The 6,812-nt window shown below is 40.4% G+C and overlaps 1 non-coding gene across 1 annotated transcript; it reads right to left on the bottom strand.

The window, feature by feature from the left end:
• Positions 1-2,804: 2,804 nt before the first annotated feature.
• LOC142444052 (U7 small nuclear RNA) lies at positions 2,805-2,865 on the bottom strand. The gene has a single exon (XR_012783732.1). It is a non-coding gene; the product is annotated as a U7 small nuclear RNA (small nuclear RNA).
• Positions 2,866-6,812: the final 3,947 nt, after the last annotated feature.

The raw sequence follows: 6,812 nt of genomic DNA, 5'->3' as shown, positions 1-6,812 counted from the left end.
AAGTTCTGCAGTGTTTCCTAGTTGTTATGTTCCTTTCACCCTGTGCTTCATGTTTTGATAAATATTCTGGTTGGTCCTGTGCAAGGAGGTGAATTTCTATCCTCCTTCCAATAGAAGAGAGGATGTGAATGTGGAATTGAGGCTGTTATTTTTGATCATTTTTCTGATTTATGTTATGTGTTATGAATGTTCTCTATCCTGAACCACATAGAGAAGACTAAGGTTTCAGTTGGTCACAGACAAACTGTACAGAGATAGACACATAATGCCAGAAGAATGCAGTTGTTGGGATAGCATGTAATTAGTGAGGAAGTATGCGTAATGCAGTGGTTCTCAACCTTCCTAATGCTGCGACCCTTTCATACAGTTCTCATGTGTGCTCACCCCCCAACCAAAAAATTATTTTCATTACTACTTCATTACTGTAATTTTGCTACTCTTAGGAATTGGGCGACCCCTATGAAAGGGTCATTTGGCCACCAAAGGGGTCTCAACCCACAGCCTGAGAACCGCTGGTCTAGTGGGTGAAGGGATGAGGCTGGTAGCTAGACCCTGATGGTAAACCTTAGTAGAACAAGACCCCTGTGTCTAATCCCCATGTGAAGTCTCTGTTTCCCAGCACTGTCATCTTCATCCTTTCACATAGTGGAATGCATGGTACCTTGCCGAACCAGAATATATGGAATGTTGTAGGGCACTGTGTCTGTTGAAGAGGTGGCTATGGATTTCTCCTAGGAAGAATGGGCATTGCTGGATCCTTTTCAGAGGAAACTCCATAGAAATATGATGATGGAATCTTTTAGAAACCTGGCCTCAGTAACTGTGAATATTTTCATTAAAAAGGCATATATATGTGTGTGTGGCATAGTTATTGATGCTACTGTAGTATGTCAGCTGAGTAATGGGAATAATTGTAACATAAATGAGTATATAATTTCCTTTCAGCAGTGTGCATGTCATGCTTCCCCCATAAATATAAAGCTCTTAGTGTTATACTAACTTCTTACATCAAGTGTGACCATGAGTCTACTAAGTTCTTTACATGTTATAAATGTGAGTGTTAACGTTTGGTGCAGAGAATATGTGTGTGTTGTGCCTTGGAAGTGCTCTGTGTTTTTTACAAGCTTAACAGGATACTTTTATTATAAATAGATTTACACCCACCCCAAATCCACAGCCCTGGAGGAACATAGGATTGGCTCGGTGTCAGGGAATTGTTGATCATCTTTTCAGACTTCCTGGTGATGTGCCTTTCTCCAAGAGCAGCTTGTCAGATACACCTTTTCTCCCTCATAGGACACCAATGTGATGGGGACCTGCGTTAGGCTGGGTTGTCTAGAAAAATACAACTGTAGACACTGACATGTGCATAACAAAGTGCTTTATATCAAGAAGTAAACTTTTATCAAGAGAACCCAGCCCAGCTCAGCTGAAGCCCATGGGTCCAATGCTAGCTGGAGCATCCATGGCTCAGTGTGTTCAAGTCCCCAAACTTCAGTTTTTGGGTGAACATCAGTCCTTTTTTGCTGCCCACCTTAATATATGTGTGTGTATCATATACATATATGTAAATCCATATATATTCACTCTAATATGTGCATAGAATTTTCTTGTTTTAGTTTATTAATTCATCAGTATATGAGGACTTTCAACATGACAGAAAACTACAGGACTCTAAATCCATTGACTTTCATCACAAAATGGTTGGAAACATATTCCCTGTTTCAGGGTTTGGATCTAAATAATTTTGCACTTCCTTTTCTGTAAGGTAAAGGCTGTAATTTTGATCATGCTGTATTTTTTAATTAAGACATTTTATTGGGGACTTGTAAACTCTTATTCACAATCCACACATGCATCCATTCTGTCAAACACATTTGTACATTTGTTGGCTTCATCATTCTCAATGACCTCGTGGTCTCACAGACTGGTGTGCTTCTTCCATGTGGGCTTTATTGCTTCTGAGCCAGATGGCTGCTTGTTTACGTTCAAGCCTTTAAGACCCCAGATGCTATATCTTTTGATTGCTGGGTACCATCAGCTTTCTTCACCATATTTGGTTGTTCACCCGCTTTGTCTTCAATGGTTGTGTCTGGAAGGTGAACATTCTAGAATGCCAATTTAATTGAAGAATGTATTCTTGCATCGAGGGAGTACTTGAGTGGAGGCCCAATGTCCTTCTGCTACCTGAATACTAACCCTGTAAATTTATGCCCATAGATCTAGTTCCCCATCCTCATGTATAAATATATTTGCATACGTTCATGCCTTTATTTAGACCTCTATAAGTTCCCTTTGCCTCCCAGCTCTTTCCTCTATTTCCTTTGATTGCCCTCCTGTCCCACTATCATGCTCAATCCCCATCAGGTTCTCAGCAATTCCTCTTAGTTACATTACCCTTGATCATGCCCTGCCAAGCCTCCCATTCCCTCCTCCTCACTGATTTGGATCACTTATTGTTCCCTTATCCCTTGGTTTATTAACACCACTTCCTCTCCCTCCACCTCCCTGTCTCCCATGTCCCCATGGAACTATCAGTCTCCTTGTTTTCTCCTCCAATTGTTCATCCAGCCTATCTTATTTAGACAGACCTGCGGAGATCATAACATGCCTAAAACAAGACAGAGCACAAACAAGAACGAGCACAAACAAGAACAATATACAGCAAAAAACAAAACAAAAAAAACAACCCAACAACAAATCAATGACAAAAACTACAAAACAAAACAAGAAAGAAAAGCTTTTGGTTAGTTCAAGGATTGTTTGTTGGTCTTTTTTTTTCTTTTTACTTTTTTCTGGTGTGTGGGGGTTTTCCGGAAAAAACAGAAAACCCGCTAGACAAGTTCTAAAAGAGCTGTAACATTTGTTTGTTGGTCTTTAGGAGTGTTTTGTAGTCCAGTATGTTGGGGCACCAAACCCTGGCCCCTAAGTATACTTTCAGCATTCCCTGGGGACCTCGTTGCTCCATTCCCTTGCCGTTTTGTTGCACCTCCTTAAGGTTTTTCCTCGGTGTGGCAGGATCTGATTGGGTACAATTCCCACACTGTATCTCCGGTGTTGTCCCCTGTAGGGCTATTGGTCAGTCAGGGATGTCATGTCTCATAGTGGGGCCGGCCATGTGCTGTTCTCTATCGACTGGCTTCTCTAATTGGGAACATTGACCTCTTGGTCTGGTGGGCCATGATGTGCTCCACTCTCTCCTCCTCCCCCTTCATCTGCTCCCGTGTGCTCCGATCAGATATGTCCCTCTTCTGGAGCTGTAGATTCGGGGCCATCCTTTGAAATAAATGCTTCTGAGGGGAGGGGCAGGTGTCCACTTAGTAGTTGGTATTGGGACCGGCCTCCCAGACCTCTCCATTGGTTCCCTACTCCATGCTGGCATGTTGTATTCACATCTTGGAGCACCAGGTTGAAGTCTGGTCCCCTTTCCCTGTGGAGACACAAACAATAACCTCCCCTTGGGTGGGTTAGTGCCAAGTGCCCCTGCTACCCTTTTCTTTTTATTATTTTTTACCCTTTCCTCACCTCCTTTTTAGTTGCCTACCATGTGTATCCCTGTATTTGGTCTGGTCCCTGCCATATTACCTGGTCCTCATCCCGGGAATGTTTGTATACCGTAGCTTTTTCCCTGTGCACCCCCCCCCTTTTTTTTAAGTTTACTTCAGCAGCCTTTCAAGTATTTCTATATTTAAGTCAATGCTATCTTGAGGTCTGTTTTCTCTTTTTTGCTAATGCTGCGACCCTTTCATAGAGTTCTCATGTGTGCTCACCCCCCAACCAGAAAATTGTTTTCATTACTGTAATTTTGCTACTCTTAGGAATTGGGCGACCCCTATGAAAGGGTTTTCGGCCCCCAAAGGGGTCTCAACCCACAGGCTGAGAACCGCTGGTCTAGTGGGTGAAGGGATGAGGCTGGTAGCTAGACCCTGATGGTAAACCTTAGTAGAACAAGACCCCTGTGTCTAATCCCCATGTGAAATCTCTGTTTCCCAGGACTGTCTTCTTCATCCTTTCACATAGTGGAATGCATGGTACCTTGCCGAACCAGAATATATGGGATGTTTTAGGACACTGTGGCTGTTGAAGAGGTGCTGTGGATTTCTCCTAGGAAGAATGGGCATTGCTGGATCCTTTTCAGAGGAAACTCCATAGACATATGATGATGGAATCTTTTAGAAACCTGGCCTCAGTCGGTATGAATATTTTCATTAAAAAGGAAAATATGTGTGTGGTGGGGCATAGTAATTGATGCTACTGTAGTATGTCAGCAGAGTAATGGGAATACTTGTTACATAAACAAGTGTAGTAATTTCCTCTCCGCAGTGTACATGTCATGCTTCCCCCATGAATATAAAGCTCTTAGTGTTATACTAACTTCTTACATCAAGTGTGACCATGAGTCTACTAAGTTCTTTACATGTTATAAATGTGAGTGTTGACGTTTGGTGCAGAGAATGTGTGTGTGTTGTGCCTTGGAAGTGCACTGTGTTTTTTACAAGCTTAACAGGATACTTTTGTTATAAATAGATTTACACCCACCCCAAATCCACAGCCCTGGAGGAACATAGGATTGGCTCGGTGTCAGGGAATTGTTGATCATCTTTTCAGACTTCCTGCTGAGGTGCCTTTCTCCAAGAGCAGCTTGTCAGATACACTTTTTCGCCCTCATAGGACACCAATGTGATGGGGACCTGCGTTAGGTGGGGTTGTCTAGAAATATACAACTATAGACACTGACATGTGCATAACAAAGTGCTTTATATCAAGAAGTAAACTTTTATCAAGAGAACCCAGCCCAGCTCAACTGAACCCTATGAGTCCAATGCTAACTGGAGCATCCATGGCTCAGTGTGTTCAAGTCCCCACACTTCAGTTTTTGGGTGAACATCAGTCCTTTTTTGCTGCCCACCTTAATATAAGTGTGTGTATCATATACATATATGCGTGTCTATATATGTAAATCCATATATATTCACAAATATGTGCATAGAATTTTCTTGTCTTTGTTCATTAATTCATCAGTATATGAGGACCTTCAACACTAGAAAACTATAGGACTCTAAATCCATGACATCATCACAATATGGGTGGAAGCATGTTCCCTGCTTTATGGTTCTGATCTGAATAATTTTGCACTTCCTTTTCTGTAAGATAAATGCTGTAATTTTGATCATGCTGTATTTCTTAAATTAAAACATTGGGGCCTTGTAAAACTCTTATCACAATCCACACATCCATCCATTGTGTCAAGCACATTTGTACATTTGTTGGCTTAATCATTCTCAAAACATTTTCTTTCTACTTGAGCCCTTGCTATCCGCTTCTCATTTTTATTTCCATCTATCCCTCATGAACCCTTGATAATTTGTAAATTATTATGTTTTTTTCATGTCTTACACAGACAGATGTCTTCCTTCACACACTTCTGTTTTCTATCTCTCTGGGAGGGGGTTATATGTATATCATTGTGATCAGTTTCCTTTCTCCCACCATTTTCCCTTTACCCTCCTGATTAGCAATTAATGGTTAGTGAGCTAAGTACCAAAAGTTATTACTGTGTGTTGAAATGTAGCCTACAGCGTTTTAATATTTATTAGCTATTTATGGCATATTGTTAATATTTTATGGATATGATAACTAAATTATGATTAGAGGAATTTGTATTTCTTTTTGGAAGTCTCTTCCTTTACAAATGTTAATCTCATTGCTGTAGTTAGAACATACAGTCAATTTTTAATATCATTGGTAAAAGTGGACATTTTTGTTTGTCCTTTTTCTGAGGTGGCGTGTTTTTCTCTCTCCTCTAAGTGTGACATTTTGACTTTTTCTTTTTTAGGAATGTATATTAGCTTATTAACATACTGAGCTATATCTGTTTTATGTTAGATTTGTAGATTTTTTTTTCTTAGCATGAAAAGCCTTTGACTTTGTTTAGTATGTGTGATAATCTGGGTACTTTAGAGAAACAAATCCACAGAAACTCATGAATAAAAGAGTTTTATGTAAATGGTAAGTGCACATCAAGAATATATCCAAACCTAGTGCTGCCCAAGTTAATAAGTCCAATATTAACTCATGTGTCCAATACAAATCCACAAAGTTCTCCTCCATATCTCAAAACAGACACAGTGATGCCAACTGCAGGAGGAAAGCTGAATCAGTGGATATGTGCTAGCAGGGGTCTCCACACGGGTGCTCCAGCACCCAGGGCTGCATCGGGGTAGATCCATTTGGCTTCTCCTCTGGGATAATTTGCAGGAAGTGAGTCTTGCTAGCTGAAGCAGGGAACTGGCTAAGGCACCTGCACCCTGGTCCCACCATTAGAAAGAAAGACAGGAGAAAGGCGAGGCTCACCAGGCCATTTATCCCTCTGTCCTTCAATTAACCCCACATGTGTTTATCGGCCAGGTTAAGATATTAATTCTTTTTTTTAACATTAATTGGTATATCACAGTGCTTATTTCTTAAGGTAAGTCAACTAACTGTAGGACATATTTCAATTAATCATCATATGTAATTATTTTAATGTGTTCCCTGACTCAATTAACAATATTTTATGAACTTTTTCATCTTCTTGAAAATCCATTATCAATATTGCTCTACAGTTTTCTTGAAGTATCATCTCACCTTGTTAACAGGTTATTACTGGTCTCATAGAAAATGTAAGTGTACTCTCATAACCATTGTTAGGTTTCACCCAATAACTTGAACTTAGACAAAATCATAAACGTGTTTATTCATACTATGTGAATACTCTGCTGTCTAGTTGCCAGAGTCTTCAACTTTAATCTGTCTTACAGTTACCCTTGACG

This window comes from Tenrec ecaudatus, chromosome 3 (genome assembly GCF_050624435.1).
Source record: "Tenrec ecaudatus isolate mTenEca1 chromosome 3, mTenEca1.hap1, whole genome shotgun sequence".
Lineage (NCBI taxonomy): Eukaryota > Metazoa > Chordata > Mammalia > Afrosoricida > Tenrecidae > Tenrec > Tenrec ecaudatus.
The sequence above is the reverse complement of the archived record's forward strand: the minus strand, read 5'-3'. Positions and strand labels throughout refer to the sequence as shown.